At 38.9% G+C, this 24,298-nt stretch overlaps 1 protein-coding gene across 25 annotated transcripts in view; it reads left to right on the forward strand.

Moving 5' to 3' along the window:
- Positions 1-1,057: 1,057 nt before the first annotated feature.
- The window catches only part of nrxn2 (neurexin 2), a 540,133-nt gene continuing 516,892 nt past the window's right edge, over positions 1,058-24,298 (forward strand). For all 25 annotated transcript variants that reach the window (XM_062965405.1, XM_062965382.1, XM_062965398.1 and 22 more), the window contains exon 1: positions 1,058-1,199. The gene's annotated coding sequence lies outside the window, so the exon portion shown is untranslated. The remainder of the gene's footprint in view (positions 1,200-24,298) is intronic.

The raw sequence follows: 24,298 nt of genomic DNA on the forward strand, positions 1-24,298 counted from the left end.
CTTGCATCATCTGCCTTCTAGTGTCCCTGTCTTGCATCCTATGCCTCCTAGTGTCCCTCATTTGCATCCTCTGCCTCCTAGTGTCCCTCACTTGCATTCTCTGCTTCCTAGTGTCCCTCACTTGCATCCTGTGCCTTCTAGTGTCCGTCACTTGCATCCTGTGCCTTCTAGTGTCTGTCACTTGCATCCTGTGCCTTCTAGTGTCCGTCACTTGCATCCTGTGCCTTCTAGTGTCTGTCACTTGCATCCTGTGCCTTCTAGTGTCCGTCACTTGCATCCTCTGCCTTCTAGTGTCTGTCACTTGCATCCTCTGCCTCCTAGTGTCCGTCAATTGCATCGTCTGCCTTCTAGTGTCCCTGACTTGCATCCTCTGCCTCCTAGGGTCCCTCACTTGCATCATCTGCCTTCTAGTGTCCGTCTCTTGCATCCTGTGCCTCCTAGTGTCCCTCACTTGTATCATCTGCCTTCTAGTGTCCCTCACTTGCATCTGCCTCCTAGTGTCCCTCACTTGCATCCCTTGCCTCCTAGTGTCCCTCATTTGCCTCCTAGTCGTCTTTACTTGCATCCCTTTCCTTCTAGTGTCCCTCACTTGCATCCTGTGCCTTCTAGTGTCCCTCACTTGCATCCTGTGCCTCCTAGTGTCCCTCACTTGTGTCCTCTGCCTTCTAGTGTCCGTCACTTGCATCCTCTGCCTTCTAGTGTCCGTCACTTGCATCCTCTGCCTTCTAGTGTCCGTCACTTGCATCCCTTGCCTCCTAGTGTCCCTCACTTGCATCCCTTGCCTCCTAGTGTCCCTCACATGCGTCCCTTGCCTTGGATGGAGCACTGAGAGAGTGCCAGTGGGGAGGAGGAGGAGGAGGAAGAGGAGGAGGAGGAGGAGGAGGACGAGTGGAGGCGGGGCTTGGCTTGGGCTTGGGCAGGGCCTTCTTCCTCCATCCCTCCTCCATCCCTCCATCCCTCCTTCTCCATCCTGGGAGGCTCAGACGACGCCGAGGAGGAGGAGGAGGAGGAGGCGGGCCAGAGCCTCCCTCCCTACCGCTTGCCTGCCTTGCCTGCCTTGCCTTCCTCCTCGGCTTCTCCCATTGTCTCCGGAGCCGCCTTTGCAGCTCCCTCCGGGGAGTGGGACCACCGCCTCAACGCCTTCATCCTCCTCCTCCTCCTCCTCCTCTTCTTCTTCTTCCTCCCCTGGAGCCCTGCAGGTACCTGGATCTCGGGTGGGTGGGTGGGTGGGGTCTCTCTCAATTGTCGGCAATACTCTCCCTGTCTCCCGACAATTGCAAACCGGCCTTTTCCAAACGCTTTGGGTGTCTATACTCTGTGCTTTATTTCCCTGACTGCACCCCACGTTCGTGACACGCGTGTTGCCCCCATGTCGCGTGGGAATGCCAAGCCAGGGAGTGTTCTGAGATGCTCTGCTGCAGCACCAAGACAGGGCTCTGTCTCTCTGTGTGTCTGGATCCCATCCCTATAGATATCTTTGGGGGGATTTTGCAGTGGGTGGGTGTGGGAGGACACCTTGAACCCCCCCCCCCCACCCAAAGAAAAACAACAACTCCATGGTCTTTGGCCCTTCCAATCCCCATTGCCTCAAGGTTGAAGGAGCTCTATAGGTACCAAATAAGGAGCCCTATAGATATAGGAACCCCCTTTAGATACCAAATTAGGAGCCCTATAGATATAGGAACCCCCTATAGATACCAAATAGGATCCCCCTATAGGTCCCAAATAGGAACCCCCTTTAGATACCAAATTAGGAGCCCTACAGATATAGGAACCCCCTATAGATACCAAATAGGATCCCCCTATAGGTCCCAAATAGGAACCCCCTATAGATACCAAATAGGATCCCCCTATAGGTCCCAAATAGGAACCCCCTATAAATACCCAATAGGAACCGCTATAGATACCAAATACGAACCCTCTATAGATAATACGAACCTCGTATAGATACCAAATAGGAACCCCCTACAGATCTCAAATAAGAACTCCCTATAGATACCCAATAGGAACCACCTATAGATACCCAATAGGAACCCCTATAGATACCAAACAGGAACCCCCTGTAGATACTAAATAAGGACCATTATAGATATAGGAACCCCCTATAGATACCAAATAGGATCCCCCTATAGATACCCAATAGGAAACCCCTATAGATACCCAATAGGAAACCCCTATAGATACCCTATAGGAAACCCCTATAGATACCCAATAGGAAACCCCTATAGATACCCAATAGGAAACCCCTGTAAATCCCAAATAGGAACCCCCTATAGATACGAAATAGGAACCCCCTATAGATACCCAATAGGAAACCCCCATAGATACCAAATAGGAACCCTATAGATACCAAATAGGAACCCCCTATGGATACCCAATAGGAACCCCCTATAGATACCCAATAGGGACCCCCTATAGATACCAAATAAGGACCCTCATAGATATAGGAACCCCCTATAGATCCCAAATAGGATCCCCCTTTAGATACCCAATAGGAACCCCTCTATAGATACCCAAGAGGAAACCCCTATAGATCCCAAATAGGAACCCCCTATAGATACCAAAGACTGCATTTAATATCTTAAGGAATCCCATTGGGTTGTAAGGAGAAGCTTCCCCCTCCCTTGGTGCTGTTGATGCTCGAGATCCTTTTCCTTCTCTCCTTTTTCACCCAAATATTCAGATTGATGGCAAATCTGAAGCCCTTGTTGGGTCGAGACCCCTTAAAAATGGCCTTTGGTTGGTGAGTTGGGGGGTCTCCAGCACACGTCCCCCTCCTTTCAAACTCCAGGCTGTATCCGTATCTATCTCTATGTACATAGATATGTATGGGATGCCAGCAAGCAGCAAATCTGCAATGCCCGGCTCCTTTATTTACTACCAGCTTCCTCGCCTTGGCTAGGGAGGATTCCTCTTTCCTCCTCTCAAGAAGGGTCGCTGGAAGCCAGAGATTTGCTGCAAGAGATAGTGTTATGGCAATCATAATAAATTTATTTGCATTATTATATTATATTATATTATAAGAAATTAATTTATTATTTTACACATTTATATTATTATATTATATTATAATAAAATATTTTATTTTATTATATTATACATTATATATATATATATATATATATATAATATTATGCTATAATAAAATAAATTATTTTCTTCTATTATACATTTATATGAGTATATGATTATTTTATTTTACTATAAGAAAATACATTGTTTTCTTCCCTTATACATTTATATACTATATTATTATGTTATAATAAATTATTATATTATATTATACATTTATACATTGATATATTATAATAATACAATACATTATTTTCATCTATTATACATTTTTATTGTATTATATTACAATAAAATAAATTATTGTATTAAATTATCCATTTATATTATATTATAATATATGTATATTATATTATTATTTTATTATAATAAAATTATTGTATTATACATGTATATTATATTATTATTTTATTATACTAAAATAAATTATTTTTGTATTATATATACATTTATATTATCTTATATTACTTTATTATAATAAAATATTTTATTCTGTTATATATACATTTATATTATCTTATTATATTACTTTATTATATTATAATAAAATACATTATTTTATTGTATTATATATACATTTATATTATCTTAGATTACTTTATTATATTATAATAAAATATTTTATTTTGTTATATATACATTTATATTATCTTATTATATTGCTTTATTATATTATAATAAAATATATTATTTTATTCTATTATACATTTATATTATCTTATATTACTTTATTATATTATAATAAAATATTGTATTCTATTATATATACATTAATATTATCTTATATTACTTTGTTATAATAAAATATTTTATTTTTTGTATTATATATACATTTATATTTTCTTTATTATATTATGATATACATTATTTTATTGTATAATATATAGATTTATAGTATCTTATTATATTACTTTAATATATTATAATAAAATATTTTTGTAGATTCTAATACAGGTTTATATTATATTTATATTTTATTTTATTATATAAATTTATTATATAAATTTATATAAATTTATTATATATTACTTTATTATATTACACTAAAATAAATTATTTTCTTAGATTATAATACAGGTTTATATTATAGTTATATTTTATTTTATTTTATAAATGTACTATACATTTATATATAAATTTATTATATAAATTTATTATATAAATGTATATAAATTTATTATAAATGTATATAAATTTATTATAAATCTCTCTTCCCCGTCTCCGTCTCGGTGTGGGTCTTTTCCGGCTGCAAGGTGACCAACCTTGGCTTCTCCCCCTCCTCTCATTTTTTTATTTCCGATCCTATCTCTTGCTACACAAGTGTGTGTTTGTGCTGTGCTTTCCGCCCCAAAAATCCCTCGTTTCTGGTTGTCGTCTCGCATTGGAGCCAAGCGAGAAAGATCTCCCTAGACTTGTCTGAAATGCATCCTTATTATATAGATATTTTGGGGCATTTTTTGGGGGGTATTTTGCCTTCTCCAGCCCTTTTGCAGGGATGGCTTTTTCTCCTTGATGTGGGTTCTTAGAGGGTCTTTGATCGAGGAAAATGTGGGTCTGATTTTCCCAAGACCCCTGCAATACAAACAGGACCGTTCCCTTTGCAGTGTCGGGTTTGGAAATGGAATTTGGAAGAGAGAAAGACGGGAAAGAAATAAGATTGCTCCTTCTTTCTCCTTGTTGCATCCCTCCGAGGATGGATTTGGGCACGGTCCACGACATCCCCTGCCTTGTCTGCAAAAATAATAAAATAAATAAAATAAAATAAATAAAATAATAAATAAAATAATAAAAATTAAAAATAATAATAAAATAAATAATAATAATAATAATAATAATATTTCGAGGAGAGGTCCCCAAAAAAACCCACCATCCTGGGCTTTGCTTCATCCTCTCTTTGGGGAAAAATCCAAAGCTCATGCATTTGGATGAAGCCGAAAGAGCCAGAGAAAACCCTGCTGCACCAGGAGGAAAAAAGAAAGAAAGAACGAAAGAAAGAAAGAAGGGAGCATGACAAATATCTTTTGGGAGGATTGACAGCTCAGGTGTGGGTCTGGAACACACCTGATGCTGTTGCAGAATAAAAGGAGGGGCTGGGTTGGGTTGCTGTGAGTTTTCCATGCCATGTCTGGCCGTGTCTGGAGCCCCCGGTGGCTCAGCGGGTTGGACTTGCTGGCCGAAAGATCGGCGCTTCCGAATCCGGAGAGTAAAGTACCCATGGAAAGTGGAGGCGCCACTTTTGCCTGAGGTCTGGCAACCCCAATGTATGTTTCATGGCCTGAATCACTGCGAGTAGAATCAAATGCGGGTAGATCAATAGGTACTGCTTCTGCAACCCTAATGTATTTTGTAAAAGGTTTTTATGGCTGGAATCACTGGGTTGCGGCGGGCTTTCCAGGTAGCACAGTGAGCTCCCGCAATTAGCCACAGCTTCCGCCGACCTAGCAGTTCGAAAACATACAAATGCGAGTAGATCAATAGGTACTGCTTTTGCTGACCGAGCAGTTCGAAAACATATTTATTTATTTTATTTATTTATTGACTACATTTATATCCCGCATTTCTCACCCTGAAGGGGACTCAGAGCGGATTACAAATCGAATGAACATACAATATATTATTAGCATAGCAAATGTGAGTAGATCAATAGGTACTGCTTCTGCAACCCTAATGTATTTTGTAAAAGGTTTTCATGGCTGGAATCACTGGGTTGCGGTGGGCTTTCCAGGTAGCACAGTGAGCTCCCGCAATTAGCCACAGTTTCCGCCGACCTAGCAGTTCGAAAACATACAAATGCGAGTAGATCAATAGGTACTGCTTTTGCTGACCTAGCAGTTCGAAAACATATTTATTTATTTTATTTATTTATTGACTACATTTATATCTCGCATTTCTCACCCTGAAGGGGACTCAGAGCGGATTACAAATCGAATGAACATACAATATATTATTAGCATAGCAAATATGAGTAGATCAATAGGTACTGCTTCTGCAACCCTAATGTATTTTGTAAAAGGTTTTCATGGCTGGAATCACTGGGTTGCGGTGGGCTTTCCAGTTAGCACAGTGAGCTCCCGCAATTAGCCACAGCTTCCGCCGACCTAGCAGTTCGAAAACATACAAATGCGAGTAGATCAATAGGTACTGCTTTTGCTGACCTAGCAGTTCGAAAACATATTTATTTATTTTATTTATTTATTGACTACATTTATATCCCGCATTTCTCACCCTGAAGGGGACTCAGAGCGGATTACAAATCGAATGAACATACAATATATTATTAGCATAGCAAATATGAGTAGATCAATAGGTACTGCTTCTGCAACCCTAATGTATTTTGTAAAAGGTTTTCATGGCTGGAATCACTGGGTTGCGGTGGGCTTTCCAGGTAGCACAGTGAGCTCCCGCAATTAGCCACAGCTTCCGCCGACCTAGCAGTTTGAAAACATACAAATGCGAGTAGATCAATAGGTACTGCTTTTGCTGACCTAGCAGTTCGAAAACATGTTTATTTATTTTATTTATTTATTGACTACATTTATATCCCGCATTTCTCACCCTGAAGGGGACTCAGAGCGGATTACAAATCAAATGAACATATGAGTAGATCAATAGGTACTGCTTCTGCAACCCTAATGTATTTTGTAAAAGGCTTTCATGGCTGGAATCACTGGTTTGTGGCGAGTTTTCCGGGGAGCGCAGTGAGCTCCCGCAATTAGCCACAGCTTCCGCTGACCTAGCAGTTCGAAAACATACAAATGCGAGTAGATCAATAGGTACTCCTTTTGCTGACCTGTCAGTTCGAAAACATATTTTCCACCATGTCTCCTGTATCAATTTAATGATATAATAATATATAATAATACTATTATTATATCATTATAATATTATACTATACTAATATTATACTATATTGTATATACAGTATTAAATGTAATATTACTAATAATATTACCATATAATGATATAGTACAATATAGTCATTTAATGCTTATATTGTGCTATCCCAATAATACATTGTTCCTGCCAACCTAGCAGTTCAAAAACATGCAAATGTGAGTAGATCAACAGGTACTGCTTCTGCAACCCTAATGTATGTTGTAAAAGGCTTTCATGGCTGGAATCACTGGGTTGCGGTGAGTTTTCCGGGTAGTGCGGTGAGCTCCCGCAATCAGCCCCAGCTTCTGCTGAACCCAGCAGTTCAAAAACATGCAGTTCAAAAAAATTTTTTTTTGGTGGAAAAAAATACTTGGCAAATGCACATAGGTCTCACTTGGAGTGAATGCAAAAAAAATAAATATCTGAACTCGGTTTTGAATGTTGGGAAAGCGCGATAAGGAGCGAAAGGCAGAAAGTCGGATCCTCCGGAGGCCTTGGCTGCCTTTTTTTTCCCTCCCCTTTTAATTCCTTTTTTAAATCTGAAGCGATAAACAACTCTGCCGACGAAATGGTCCAGAGAGAGGCGCAAACTGTGTGCGTATATACACAGTAGAGTCTCACTTATCCAAGCTAAACGGGCGGCAGAAGCTTGGATAAGCGAATATCTTGGATAATAAGGAGGGATTAAGGAAAAGCCTATAAAACATCAAATTAGGTTATGATTTTACAAATTAAGCACCAAAACATCATGTTAGACAACAAATTTGACAGCAAAAGTAGTTCAATACGCAGTAATGTTATATTGTAATTGTGTTTATTTTATTTATTTATTGACTACATTTATATCCCGCTCTTCTCACCCCGAAGGGGACTCAAATGAAATGAACATACAATATATTATTAGCATAGCAAATGCGAGTAGATCAATAGGTACTGCTTCTGTGCTGCATGCAGTCAGGAGCCCCCAGTGGCTCAGTAGGTTAAACTTGCTGACCGAAAGGTTGGCAGTTTCAATCCGGGGAGCAGAGAGAGCTCCTGAGATTAGCCCCAGCTTCTGCCGACCTAGCAGTTCGAAAACTTACAAATGCGAGTAGATCAATAGTTACTGCTTCTTAATAAGGAGGGATTAAGGAAAAGCCTATTAAACATCAAATTAGGTTATGAATTTACAAATTAAGCATCAAAACATCATGTTATACAACAAATTTGACAGAAAAAGTAGTTCAATAGCAGGAATGTTATGTTGTAATTACGGTATTTACAAATTTAGCACCAAAATATCATGATATATTGAAAACATTGACTACAAAAATGCATTGGATAATCCAGAACCTTGGATAAGCGAGTCTTGGATAAGTGAGACTACTGTATGTTGATCTGGGAATATTTTGGAAAATATAGTATGTTGATCTGGGAATGTTTTGGAAAATATAGTATGTTGATCTGGGAATGTTTTGGAAAATATAGTACGTTGATCTGGGAATGTTTTGGAAAATATAGTACGTTGATCTGGGAATATTTTGGAAAATATAGTATGTTGATCTGGGAATATTTTCGAAAATATAGTATGTGGATCTGGGAATGTTTTGGAAAATATAGTATGTTGATCTGGGAATGTTTTGGAAGATATAGTATGTTGATCTGGGAATGTTTAGGAAAATATAGTATGTTGATCTGGGAATGTTTTGGAAAATATAGTATGTTGATGTGGGAATGTTTTGGAAAATATAGTATATTGATCTGGGAATGTTTTGGAAGATATAAGACGTTGATCTGGGAATGTTTAGGAAAATATAGTATGTTGATCTGGGAATGTTTTGGAAAATATAGTATGTTGATCTGGGAATGTTTTGGAAAATATAGTATGTTGATCTGGGAAAGTTTTGGAAAATATAGTATGTTGATCTGGGAATGTTTTGGAAAATATAGTACGTTGATCTGGGAATGTTTTGGAAAATATAGTATGTTGATCTGGGAATATTTTGGAAAATATAGTATGTTGATCTGGGAATGTTTTGGAGAATATAGTATGTTGATCTGGGAATGTTTTGGAAAATATAGTATGTTGATCTGGGAATGTTTTGGAAAATATAGTACGTTGATCTGGGAATGTTTTGGAAAATATAGTATGTTGATCTGGGAATATTTTCGAAAATATAGTATGTGGATCTGGGAATGTTTTGGAAAATATAGTATGTTGATCTGGGAATGTTTTGGAAGATATAGTATGTTGATCTGGGAATGTTTTGGAAAATATAGTATGTTGATCTGGGAATGTTTTGGAAAATATAGTATGTTGATCTGGGAATGTTTAGGAAAATATAGTATGTTGATCTGGGAATGTTTTGGAAAATATAGTATGTTGATCTGGGAATGTTTTGGAAAATATAGTATGTTGATCTGGGAATGTTTTGGAAAATATAGTATGTTGATCTGGGAATGTTTTGGAAGATATAGTATGTTGATCTGGGAATGTTTAGGAAAATATAGTATGTTGATCTGGGAATGTTTTGGAAAATATAGTATGTTGATCTGGGAATGTTTTGGAAGATATAGTATGTTGATCTGGGAATGTTTTGGAAGATATAGTATGTTGATCTGGGAATGTTTAGGAAAATATAGTATGTTGATCTGGGAATGTTTTGGAAAATATAGTATGTTGATGTGGGAATGTTTTGGAAGATATAGTATGTTGATCTGGGAATGTTTTGGAAGATATAGTATGTTGATCTGGGAATGTTTAGGAAAATATAGTATGTTGATCTGGGAATGTTTTGGAAAATATAGTATGTTGATCTGGGAATGTTTTGGAAGATATAGTATGTTGATCTGGGAATGTTTAGGAAAATATAGTATGTTGATCTGGGAATGTTTTGGAAAATATAGTATGTTGATCTGGGAATGTTTTGGAAGATATAGTATGTTGATCTGGGAATGTTTTGGAAGATATAGTATGTTGATCTGGGAATGTTTAGGAAAATATAGTATGTTGATCTGGGAATGTTTTGGAAAATATAGTATGTTGATGTGGGAATGTTTTGGAAAATATAGTATATTGATCTGGGAATGTTTTGGAAGATATAGTATGTTGATCTGGGAATGTTTTGGAAGATATAGTACGTTGATCTGGGAATATTTTCGAAAATATAGTGTGTGGATCTGGGAATGTTTTGGAAAATATAGTATGTTGATCTGGGAATGTTTTGGAAGATATAGTATGTTGATCTGGGAATGTTTTGGAAGATATAAGACGTTGATCTGGGAATGTTTAGGAAAATATAGTATGTGGATCTGGGAATGTTTTGGAAAATATAGTATGTTGATCTGGGAATGTTTTGGAAAATATAGTATGTTGATCTGGGAATGTTTTGGAAAATATAGTATGTTGATCTGGGAATGTTTTGGAAGATATAGTATGTTGATCTGGGAATGTTTTGGAGAATATAGTATGTTGATCTGGGAATGTTTTGGAAAATATAGTATGTTGATCTGGGAATGTTTTGGAGAATATAGTATGTTGATCTGGGAATGTTTTGGAAAATATAGTATGTTGATCTGGGAATGTTTTGGAGAATATAGTATGTTGATCTGGGAATGTTTTGGAAAATATAGTATGTTGATCTGGGAATGTTTTGGAAAATATAGTACGTTGATCTGGGAATGTTTTGGAAAATATAGTATGTTGATCTGGGAATATTTTCGAAAATATAGTATGTGGATCTGGGAATGTTTTGGAAAATATAGTATGTTGATCTGGGAATGTTTTGGAAGATATAGTATGTTGATCTGGGAATGTTTAGGAAAATATAGTATGTTGATCTGGGAATGTTTTGGAAAATATAGTATGTTGATGTGGGAATGTTTTGGAAAATATAGTATATTGATCTGGGAATGTTTTGGAAGATATAAGACGTTGATCTGGGAATGTTTAGGAAAATATAGTATGTTGATCTGGGAATGTTTTGGAAAATATAGTATGTTGATCTGGGAATGTTTTGGAAAATATAGTATGTTGATCTGGGAATATTTTGGAAAATATAGTATGTTGATCTGGGAATGTTTTGAAAAATATAGTTTGTTGATCTGGGAATGTTTTTGAAAATATAGTTTGTTGATCTGGGAATGTTTTGGAAAATATAGTACATTGATCTGGGAATGTTTTGGAAAATATAGTATGTTGATCTGGGAATGTTTTGGAAAATATAGTACGTTGATCTGGGAATGTTTTGGAAAATATAGTACATTGATCTGGGAATGTTTTTGAAAATATAGTTTGTTGATCTGGGAATGTTTTGGAAAATATAGTACGTTGATCTGGGAATATTTTGGAAAATATAGTACGTTGATCTGGGAATGTTTTGGAAAATATAGTACGTTGATCTGGGAATGTTTTGGAAAATATAGTACGTTGATGTGGGAATGTTTTGGAAAATATAGTACGTTGATCTGGGAATGTTTTGGAAAATATAGTATGTTGATCTGGGAATGTTTTGGAAAATATAGTACGTTGATCTGGGAATATTTTGGAAAATATAGTACGTTGATCTGGGAATGTTTTGGAAAATATAGTACGTTGATCTGGGAATATTTTGGAAAATATAGTATGTTGATCTGGGAATGTTTTGGAAAATATAGTATGTTGATCTGGGAATGTTTTGGAAAATATAGTACGTTGATCTGGGAATGTTTTGGAAAATATAGTACGTTGATGTGGGAATGTTTTGGAAAATATAGTACGTTGATCTGGGAATGTTTTGGAAAATATAGTATGTGGATCTGGGAATGTTTTGGAAAATGAGACATCCTATCGAGACGGATATTGTAGGGTTTTTCTTTGGCGAGGAATCCTCAATGGCGACTTTGCCCGTTATTGCCTTGCCGCACCTGGGATTCCTCAACGGGGGGATAAAAGGAGAATCTTCTTGCGATTTGGAGCAGATCAGCCCGGATTTGGGGCTCACGGTGTTTAAATACAGCCGCCGCATTTTCGAAAGCCTTCCTCTTTGGGGAGGCCCAAGTTCATTTACTCAGAGGTAAGCCCCGCTCTCTCCGCTGGACCTGAATCCAAACATATCCAAGTATAAGAGGGAGACTTGGAAGCCGTGATGTGTTTTGCGTCATAGAGGCACTGGACCCATTTCTGTCTGAACTTTACAAGACGATAGAGAGACCCTAAGGTCTCTAGATGATCTCATAAGGCCAGCAGAAGACCATAGATAAGGAAAAGGACCTCAAAGGCCATCTAGATGGTCTCATAAGACCAGGTAAGGAAAGGGACCCTCAAAGGCCATCTAGATGATCTCATAAGGCCACCAGAAGACCATAGATAAGGAAAAGGACCCTCAAAGACCATCTAGACAGTCTCATAGGTCCATAGGTAAGGAAAGGGACCCTCAAAGGCTATCTAGATGATCTCATAAGATCATAGATAAGGAAAGGGACGTCAAAGACCATCTAGATGATCTCATAAGGCCACCAGAAGACCATAGATAAGGAAAGGGACCCTCAAAGACCATCTAGACAGTCTCATAGGTCCATAGGTAAGGAAAGGGACCCTCAAAGGCTATCTAGATGATCTCATAAGATCATAGATAAGGAAAGGGACGTCAAAGACCATCTAGATGATCTCATAAGGCCACCAGAAGACCATAGATAAGGAAAGGGACCCTCAAAGACCATCTAGACAGTCTCATAGGTCCATAGGTAAGGAAAGGGACCCTCAAAGGCTATCTAGATGATCTCATAAGATCATAGATAAGGAAAGGGACGTCAAAGACCATCTAGATGATCTCATAAGGCCACCAGAAGACCATAGATAAGGAAAAGGACCCTCAAAGACCATCTAGACAGTCTCATAGGTCCATAGGTAAGGAAAGGGACCCTCAAAGGCTATCTAGATGATCTCATAAGATCATAGATAAGGAAAGGGATGTCAAAGACCATCTAGATGATCTCATAAGGCCACCAGAAGACCATAGATAAGGAAAGGGACCCTCAAGGACCATCAAGATCAGGGGTCTCCAAACTAAGGCCCGGGGGCCGGATGCGGCCCTCCAAGGTCATTTACCTGGCCCCCGCCCTGAGTTTTAGACTTAGGCTCGCCCAAAGTCTGAAATGACTTGAAGGCACACAACAACAAAAATCCTACTTAACTTGGCCAGAAGCAGGCCCACACTTCCCATTGAAATCCTGAAAGATTTACAGCATGTTGGTTAAAACTATTTTTATTTTTAAATATTGTATTGTTTTTTCATTTACTAATATTGTGCTATGGTAATAATATAATATATTGTGTATACATATAATATTGATAATAACTTATTTATTTATTTATTACAGTATTTCTACCCCCGCCCTTCTCACCAAATAGGGGACTCAGGGTGGCTAATAATAATAATAATACAATATAATAATATTGTATAATATAATATAAATTATATATTATATATTAAATGTAAAATTACTAATGATATTACGGAATAGTGATATAGTACAATATATTAATATATAATGCTAATATTGTACTATGCTAATAATATAATATATTGTATGTACATACAACTTGTAAGCCGCTCTGAGTCCCCTTCGGTGTGAGAGAGGGTGGGTTAGAAATATAATAAATAAATAAATAAATAAGTAATTGTTGTTGTTGGGGGGGTGTTTACACTGCAAATAAGATATGTGCAGTATTTGTTCATTTTTTTTTTCAAATGATAATTCAGCCCCTCAACATTCTGAGGGACCATGAACCGGCCCTCCACTTAAAAAGTTTGAGGACCCCTGATCAAGATGATCTCATAGGACCATAGGTAAGGAAAGGGACCTCCAAAAGCCATCTAGATGGTCTCATATGGCCGTAGCTAAGCAAAGAGACCTTCAGAGACCATCTAGACGATCTCATAAGACCATAGGTAAGCAAAGAGATCTCCAAAGACCATCTCGATGGTCTCATCAGGCCATCAGAAGACCATAGATGAGGAAAAGGACCCTTAAAGACCATCTAGATGGTCTCATAGGTCCATAGATAAGGAAAGGGACCCTCAAAGGCCATCTAGATGGTCTCATAGGTCCATAGGTAAGGAAAGGGACACTCAAAGGCCATCTAGACAGTCTCATAGGGCCAAAGGTAAGGAAAGGGACCCTCAAAGGCAATCTAGACAGTCTCATAGGGCCATAGGTAAGGAAAGGGACCCTCAAAGGCCATCTAGATGGTCTCATAAGGCCGCAGCTAAGCAAAGAGACCTTCAGAGACCGTCTAGACGATCTCATAAGACCATAGGTAAGCAAAGAGATCTCCAAAGACTATCTAGATGGTCTCATCAGGCCATCAGATGACCATAGGTAAGGAAAGGGACCCTCAAGGACCATCTAGATGATCTCATAAGACTATAGGTAAGGAAAGGGACCCTCAAAGGCCATCTAGATGATCTCATAGGACCATAGGTAAGGAAAGTGACCTCCAAAAGCCATCTAGATGGTCTCATCAGGCCATCAGAAGACCATAGATAAGGAAAAGAACCCTCAAAGGCCATCTAGACAGTCTCATAGGGCCAAAGGTAAGGAAAGGGACCCTCAAAGGCCATCTAGACAGTCTCATAGGGCCATAGGTAAGGAAAGGGACCCTCAAAGGCCATCTAGATGGTCTCATAAGGCCGCAGCTAAGCAAAGAGACCTTCAGAGACCTTCTAGACGATCTCATAAGACCATAGGTAAGCAAAGAGATCTCCAAAGACTATCTAGATGGTCTCATCAGGCCATCAGAAGACCATAGGTAAGGAAAGGGACCGTCAAGGACCATCTAGATGGTCTCATCAGGCCATCAGAAGACCATAGATAAGGAAAAGGACCCTCAAAGGCCATCTAGACAGTCTCATAGGACCATAGGTGAGGAAAGGGACCCTCAAAGGCCATCTAAACAGTCTTATAGGGCCATAGGTAAGCAAAGAGATCTCCAAAGACCATCTAGATGGCCTCATCAGGCCATCAGAAGACCATAGATAAGGAAAAGGACCCTTAAAGACCATCTAGATGTTCTCATGAAACCATAGATAGGGAAAGGGACCCTCGAGGACCATCAAGATGATCTCATAAGACCATAGGTAAGGAAAGTGACCTCCAAAAGCCATCTAGATGTTCTCCTAAAGCCGTAGCTAAGCAAAGAGACCTTCAAAGACCATCTAGATGATCTCATAAGACCATAGGTAACCAAAGAGACCTCCAAAGACGAGGCAGACTTAGGTCAACCCTAAGTCTAAAGTTTAGGACAGGGGCCAGGGCCTTAGTTTGAGGACCCCTGATCTAGGGTCACTGCCTTGCTGAGGCTGCCATTTTCCTTGCAATGGGAATCTGAAGCACAGAATCGGCAACGGGGTGGACTAGATGACCTCTAGTCTCTCTGCTCCTGCTATTCCTTCCCGTCTTGTCTTTCAAGACGAGAGTCCTGGGACTGGAAGCGAGACACACCACTGAGTCCAAGCGAGGAAAGCATCGCGGATCCATATTCGCCCAGTGGCTAACTTTTAATGAGGCCGGCGCTGGGCTTTGAAGCCTGCTTCAATCCCAAAAGAAGCACGGAGAGGCAGGACGGACATGCCCAGAGGAAACTTGCACACCTCGGTGCCACCGAAGGCCACGCGCAAGGCTAAAGCCTGCATTGGATTGAACCACGGTCCACGGAAACCACCTGGACTGGAATCTATACGTTCTGTTGTAATATTTTGTGCAGAGTGCCCTCGGTGTCCTTTGGTCTCTGTTTTGATAAATAATAGGGTTGCTGTGAGTTTTTCGGGTTGTATATGTTTTTCCAGCAGCATTCTCTCCTGACGTTTCGCCTGCATCTATGGCTAATGGCATCCTCAAAGGTCTCTTGGCAGTGAAGCAAGTGAAGCATACACACACACATATATAATATATATAATATTATAATATATTATCTTCTAGTATATTATAATATTATAATATAATATTATTATTGTAATATTATCTATATATATAAAAGAGTGATGGCATCACGGCGACCCACAAAACAACAAAACTACAGGCCCCCCAACCTCGAAATTTGACAACACAACCCATCATCCACGCCTCTAGGTTGATACAACAAAAAGAAAAGAAAAATAAAGTCCTAATTAGAGAGAGAGAGGAATAATTGCTTTTATCCAATTGCTGCCAGTTAGAAGGCTAAGCTCCTCCAACTTGGTCTCCTAGCAACCCAATAAAAAATAATAAAAAACACTAAAAAAATTAATACAATACAATACTATAATAACAGAAAATAACTAAAAATATTACAAGAAAATAATAATATATAATAAATAAAAATATAACTTACAATAAAATTAATTAAAAAATGAAAATAACGTCAAATAAAAATTACACAACAATTTTTAACCAATACCACCACCACTTTGCCACAGCAACGCGTGGCCGGGCACAGCTAGTAATATATATAATATTATAATATATTATCTATATATACAAAAGGGTAATGAAATTTCAGCCTAGGACAAAACAACAAAACTACACATCTCAGAAACACTAAACCTGGCAGCACAACCCCTCATCCATGCCTCTACGTTCATACAACAAAAAGAAAAGAAAAATGAAGTCCTAATTAGAGGGAGGGGGATAATTGTTTTTATCCAATTGCTGCCAGTTAGAAGGCTAAGCTCCGCCCACTTGGTCTCCTCTCAGCCCAGGGGACAGGCTGAGTTAGGCCTCATTTAGGCCTCTTCCACACTGCATATAAAATACAGATTACCTGATTTTAATTGGATTATATGGCAGTGTAGATTCAAGGCCCTTCCACACAGCTATATAACCCATTTATAATCTTATATTATCTGCTTTGAACTGGATTATCTTAAGTCCCCACTGCCATATAATCCAGTTCAGTTGTGTAGAAGGGGCCACATATAATCCAGTTCTAAGCAAATAATACAAAAATATAAATACAGTAGAGTCTCACTTATCCAAGCCTCGCTTATCCAAGCCTCTGGATTATCCAAGCCATTTTTGTAGTTAATGTTTTCAATACATCGTGATATTTTGGTGCTAAATTCTTAAATACAGTAATTACAACATAACATTACTGCCTTTTGAACTACTTTTTCCGTCAAATTAGTTGTATAACATGATGCTTTGATGCTTAATTTGTAAAATCATAACTTAATTTGATGTTTAATAGGCTTTTCCTTAATCCCTCCTTATTATCCAAGAAATTCGCTTATCCAAGCTTCTGCCGGCCCGTTTAGCTTGGATAAGTGACACTCTACTGCATAATATATAAAAATTACAATGGTATAATAATACAGAACAATATAATCTCTAAAATCAGGACAGTAAATAAAGAACCACACTCTGAAAACGGGGGAATTCCAGACAGGAAACAATCAGGGCCAGCTAACACCTCCCAACAAAGGAGGAAACAACCAGGCTTTGAAGCTGCAAGGGCATTCAATGCTAATCAAGGTGACTAATTACTTGCTTCCACAAATAAAAACCCACTTAGGACTAGGCCACAGCAACGCGTGGCCGGGCACAGCTAGTATATTATAATATTATATATTATTGTAAATATTATACTCGAGTATATACGGTATGTCTTATTTGGAGTACCTTGGCCCGTTCGGAAAATCAGCTTCAGATTTAAGTTCAATAATTGTTACTTGTTAGCTTTGGGTGTTACAAGAATGTTTAGTGAGCTGAATATATATATTCTGGTGGTATGGGAAATAAAGTATTGAGGAATTGGTGGTAGTTAAGGTAAAGGGTAAAGGTTTTCTCCTGACATTAAGTCCAGTTGTGTCCGACTGTACACTGAAGTGGATTATATGGCAGTGTGGAGTCAAGATAATCCAGTTCAAAGCAGATAATATAAGATTATAAATGGGTAATATAGCTGTGTGGAAGGGCTTTGAGTCTACACTGCCATATAATCCAGTTAAAATCAGATAATCTGTATCTTATAGGCAGTGGGGAAGAGGCCTAAGTGAGGCCTAACTCTGCCTGTCCCCTGGGCTGAGTGGGTTGCTAGGAGACCAAGTGGGCGGAGCTCAGCCTTCTAAGTGGCAGCAATTGGATAAAAACATTTATTCCTCTCCCTCTAATTAGGACTTTATTTTTCTTTTCTTTTTGTTGTATGAACGTAGAGGCATGGATGAGGGGTTGTGCTGCCAAGTTTAGTGTTTCTGGGATGTGTAGTTTTGTTGTTTTGTCCTAGGCCGAAATTTCATTACCCTTTTATATATATTCAGTAGAGTCTCACTTATCCAAGCCTCGCTTATCCAAGCCTCTGGATAATCCAAGCCATTTTTGTAGTCAATGTTTTCTATATATCGTGATATTTTGGTGCTAAATTCGTAAATACAGAAATTACAACATAACATTACTGCGTATTGAACTATTTTTTCTGTCAAATTTGTTGTATAACATGAAGTTTTGGTGCTTAATTTGTAAAATCATAACCTAATTTGATGTTTAATAGGCTTTTCCTTAATCTTTCCTTATCATCCAAGATATTCGCTTATCCAAGCTTCTTCCGGCCCGTTTAGCTTGGATAAGTGAGACTCTACTGTATACTAGCTGTGCCCGGCCACGCGTTGCTGTGCCGTTGTCTGGTGGTGCCTGTATTTTATAGGCAGTGTGGAAGAGGCCTAAGTGAGGCCTAAGTCTGCCTGTCCCCTGGGCTGAGTTGGTTGCTAGGAGACCAAGTGGGCAGAGCTTAGCCTTCTAACTGGCAGCAATTGGATAAAAACAATTATTCCTCTCCCTCTAATTAGGAATTTATTTTTCTTTTCTTTTTGTTGTATCAATCTAGAGGCGTGGATGATGGGTTGTGTTGTCAATTTTTGAGGTTGTGGGGTGTTTAGTTTTGTTGTTTTGGCGGTCGCCAGGATTCCATCATTCATATATATATATATATATATATATATATATATATATATATATATGGCAATCTGATTACACATTGGGCTAAACCACCCGTGGTGTTTGTTTAATGTGACGGAATAAAACAAATGCCCCTTCCGTCCCTTTTGCTGTACTTTAGTGGCCTTTCCGTCGAAAGGATATTTTAATATTGCTTTACGAGAATTAGGTGAGAATTAAAGGGTCATGAAGTAATGGCGCGTCGATAGGTTTTGTCCTTTCGCCGTCACGTGGACTAGAAACTTGACTCTCTCTCCCTCTAAGCGCTTTTAATTAAAAAAAGGAATTTTTATGTTTCTTCTTAATGGGCTCAAGTGCTTTCAATCCCCATTTGGATCTGGCAGAAGGGATAATTAAACGTTTTGAACCGAAATTTACAGATCTCGAAATTGCCGGCTTTGGTCGGGTTGATTGACTCAGCCAAGGTTACCCAGTGGGTTTCCCTGTGTGTGTTTACTAGCAAGAGCTGCAAGTCGAGGCGGGTAATAATAATAATAATAATAATAATAATAATATTTTCGTGTCAGGAGCAACTTGAGAAACTGCAAGTCGCTTCTGGTGTGAGAGAATTGGCTGTCTGCAAGGATATTGCCCAGGGGATGTTTTGATGTTTTTGCCATCCTTGTGGGAGGCTTCTCTTATGTCCCCGCATGGAGCTGGAGCTGACAGAGAGAGCTCATCCGCGCTCTCCCCGGGCTGGATTCAAACCTGGCAGCCTTTGGGTCAGCAACCCAAACTTCAAGTCACAAGGCTTTAACCCACTATGCCACCAGGGGCTCCAATAATAATAATAATAATAATAATAATAATAATAATAATAATAATGCCAACAATAACAACAACCAGTTATTATTATTATTCTTGGGGAGATAGGGCAGAATACAAATAAAGTTTATAATAATAATAATAATAATAATAATAATAATAATTATTATTATTATTATTATTATTATATTAATATTGGTAATAATAACGGTAACAGCAACCATAATATAATAATAATAACTTTATTTTTGTATCCTGCCACTATGTCCGCAAAGGGACTCGGTTGGCTCACCGGGGTTTCAAGCCCAGCAATATACAATAGTCGGTTCTCAAAGATTGGGAACCACTGGCATAGATGTAGCCTAGCTGTTGTTGCCTGGAGGCATCCTTTGTTTGGGATGTGTTCACTAGCACTTGGTTGTTTGCTGTCTGGAATTCCCCCTGACTTTAAGTCTAGCTGTGTCCGACTCTGGGGGTTGGTGCTCATCACCATTTCTAAGCTGAAGAGCCGGCGTTGTCCGTAGACACCTCCAAGGTCATGTGCCATGGGCATGACTTTATGGAATGCCGGAGCAGTACCTATTGACCTACTCACAATTGGATGTTTTCGAACTTAGGTTGGCAGAAGCTGGAGCTAACAGCCTTTGTGGCTTCCTTGTCAGCAATCTTTTCAATAGTAGGTCAGCTGTGCTGTTTGGGGTAAGCTCTCTTGTAATAATAATAATAATGATGATGATGATGATGATGATGATGATGATGATGATGATGATGATGATGGTAAAGGTTTCCCCTGACATTAAGTCCAGTCGTGCCCGACTCAGGGGAAACCTTTACCTTTACCTTTTAACACTTAGATGAATATTTGTGCCAAATTTCTGGTGTCTCCGTGACCACGCTCTCGCTTCTTTCAACACACATATATGTTACTAGCTGTGCCCGGCCACGCGTTGCTGTGCCCTTGTCTGGTGGTGTCTGTATTTTATAGGCAGTGTGGAAGAGGCCTAAGTGAGGCCTAACTTTGCCTGTCCCCTGGGCTGAGTTGGTTGCTAGGAGACCAAGTGGGCCGAGCTTAGCCTTCTAACTGGCAGCAATTGGATAAAAACAATTATTCCTCTCTCTCTAATTAGGACTTTATTTTTCTTTTCTTTTTGTTGTATCAACCTAGAGGTGTGGATGAGGGGTTGTGCTGTCAATTTTCGAGGTTGTGGAGTGTTTAGTTTTGTTGTTTTGTCGGTCGCCAGGATTCCATCACTCTTTTATATATATAGACTAGCTGTGCCCGGCCACGCGTTGCTGTGGCAAAGTGGTGGTGGTATTGGTTTAAAATTGTTGTGTAATTTTTATTTGACGTTATTTGTATTTTTTAAATTACAGTAGAGTCTCACTTATCCAAGCCTCACTTATCCAAGCCTCTGGATAATCCAAGCCATTTTTGTAGTCAATGTTTTCTATATATCGTGATATTTTGGTGCTAAATTTGTAAATACAGTAATTACAACATAACATTACTGCGCATTGAATTACTTTTTCTGTCAAATTTGTTGTATAGCATGAAGTTTTGGTGCTTAATTTGTAAAATCATAACCTAATTTGATGTTTAATAGCCTTTTCCTTAATCCCTCCTTATTATCCAAGATATTCGCTTATCCAAGCTTCTTCCGGCCCGTTTAGCTTGGATAAGTGAGACTCTACTGTAATTTTATGGTAAGTTATCTTTTTATTTATTATATTTTATTATTTTATTGTATTAATTTTTAGTGTTTTAAATTATTTTTTAGTGTTTTTTATTATTTTTTTATTGGGTTGCTAGGAGACCAAGTTGGAGGAGCTTAGCCTTCTAACTGGCAGCAATTGGATAAAAGCAATTATTCCTCTCTCTCTAATTAGGACTTTATTTTTCTTTTCTTTTTGTTGTATCAACCTAGAGGCGTAGATGATGGGTTGTGTTGTCAAATTTCGAGGTTGGGGGGCCTGTAGTTTTGTTGTTTTGTGGGTCGCCGTGATGCCATCACTCTTTTATATATATAGATAGATTACAAAATATAGAAAGCATGGCACATTGCCTGTTGTGGGGTTTGGCCTTTTTTTGGTGTTGTGATTCTGTTTTTTGAGTGATTGTGTTGTATCTTACTGGAGGCAGGGATGATGGATTGTGTTGCCAATTTTAGAGTTTGGGGGGTGTTGGGTTTTGTTGTTTTGTGAGTCGCCGTGATGCCAAAAGCCTTTTATATATATAGATTATTATGTTCTTTTCTATTTATCCAAAAATAAAAATGGAGCAGAAGCCTCAGATCGGCAGGACTCTTGAGCTCAATACCGGCCAAGACAATGAGCTCTTGTTTCCTTGCAAAAAACAGAGCCTGACTTCCCAACTTCAGGAGTGAAATTCTTTCACACTTTTCTCTTTTCGGAGAGATTACAGAAAAGCTTCTTCCTTTTGTGCTCTTCCACCCAGGGGGTCCCTGGATTGCCAGGCCATTAAAAGCTTGAATGGTCTTTTTCTTCCGCTCCTGTCTTTTCTTTCCTCCTTTCTTCTACTCCCCGAGATCTTTCCAAAGTTCTCCTTGCCACGTTGGCTTTTTTTTGATGGTTCCTTAATGGCTCATCGGAGGTAGGCGAAAGGACGTGGCTCCGGTTCAATGGCGGAGGAGGGCCCTGCTGTTCTCCGCTGTTTCCAGGTCTGGAGACACCGAACAAATTGCCACGTTTTGGCTTCTAAACAAGGAAGGATGCTGAAGATTTCCAGTTGGGTGTGAAGCGAAGGGGCGCAGGCCTGCCACATACACAAACATCTCTCCCAGTAGGCATGTCCGATCGATGGAAAAAAATGTTTCAATTCTCGTTTCTAAAGTAGAGGGTGCCGGCGCTTCAATATAGAAAGTATTTCCGAATTTTTCACCCAAAAAATTTCGGATATTTCCGAAATTTCGTAATGATTCTAAATGTTTCTAAAATGGCGGACGCGCATGCGCAGTCTTTTACAGGGCTCTCCTGCCCTCATTACTTGAGCTATCCTCATCAAATTTGGTACAGTGGGAGATCACATTCAACAATCTTTGCTCAACAAATTGCAGAACATTTCCTGTCTTTTATGATTTTTTGGGGAAAAAAATTAACGAAACATTAAGACACATTTAGAGAATGGGCCAACGACGGTTCAAATTACATTGCTGGTTGCGCCCAGGGACAACGTCTCGGAACTCGATTCAAAAAGCGAGAACAATCCAAAATAATTCCGATATAAGAATCAAAACGATTTTTTGGACAACCCTATCTCCCAGACATTCATTTCAGCAGATAAATCTGCGGAGCTGTCCGAAAGCGGAGAGGCAACTTTTGGACTGGGCAAATTTGATCAAATGAAACAGAGATTTGGTCGCCAGGGTCGGAGGAGATGGATGCGAGGAAGCGCACCGCTCATTTAGGAACATAAGACACATTTGCCGGGGCCGGGCTGTGGCGCAGCTGGCTAGTAACCAGCTGCTATAAATCACTACTGACCGAGAGGTCATAAGTTCGAAGCCCGGGTCAGGTTAAGCCTCCGACCATTAATAGCCCCGGCTTACTGTTGACCTATGCAGCCCCGAAAGACAGTTGGCACCTGTCAATTAGGGAAATTTAGGGACGCTTTATGCGGGGAGGCTAATTTACAACACCATAAAACTGCCAGCAAAACACGAGGAAAGGAATGAGGAAGTACAGCCACTCCTGGACGGTGAAGCAACAGCTCCCCCTGTGGCCGGAATCGTGAAGCTGGAAAAATGTTAAAAATGCCTCTGAGTCTGTCTAATGTATGTTGTTTGTCTGTTGGCATTGAATGTTTGCCATATATGTGTTCATTGTAACCCGCCCTGAGTGAGAAGGGCGGAATATAAATACTGTAAATAATAATAAATAAATTTGGCACCATGAGGCCAGGAACTTCAACCCAAGGATGTCTAATGTCTATGAGTTCGGGGCATGGAGGGTGACAACGTACAGTAGAGTCTCACTTATCCAAGCCTCACTTATCCAAGGTTCTGGATTATCCAAGGCATTTTTGCAGTCACTGTTTTCAATATATCGTGATATTTTGGTGCTAAATTCATAAATATAGTACAGTAGAGTCTCACTTATCCAAGCCTTACTTCTCCAAGGTTCTGAATTATCCAACGCATTTTTGTAGTCAATATTTTCAATACATCGTGATATTTTGTTGTACTGTAAATACAGTACAGTAGAGTCTCACTTATCCAAGACTCGCTTATCCAAGGTTCTGGATTATCCAACACATTTTTGTAGTCAATATTTTCAATACATCGTGATATTTTGGTGCTAAATTCGTAAATACAGTAATTACTATATAGCATTACTGCGTATTGAACTACTTTTTCTGCCAAATTTGTTGTCTAGCATGATGTTTTGGTGCTTAATTTGTAAAATCATAACCTAATTTGATGTTTAATAGGCTTTTCCTTAATCCCTCCTTATTATCCAACATATTCGCTTATCCAACACTCTGCTGGCCAGTTTACGTTGGATAAGCAAGACTCTACTGTATATATATATATACACACACACACATATACATATATACACACACACCCTGCTTCACTGCCAACAGACCTCTGAAGCTACCGGCCAAGGAGGCAGGCGAAACATCAGGAGAGAATGCTAC

The sequence above is a fragment of the Anolis carolinensis genome, unplaced genomic scaffold (genome assembly GCF_035594765.1).
Source record: "Anolis carolinensis isolate JA03-04 unplaced genomic scaffold, rAnoCar3.1.pri scaffold_14, whole genome shotgun sequence".
Lineage (NCBI taxonomy): Eukaryota > Metazoa > Chordata > Lepidosauria > Squamata > Dactyloidae > Anolis > Anolis carolinensis.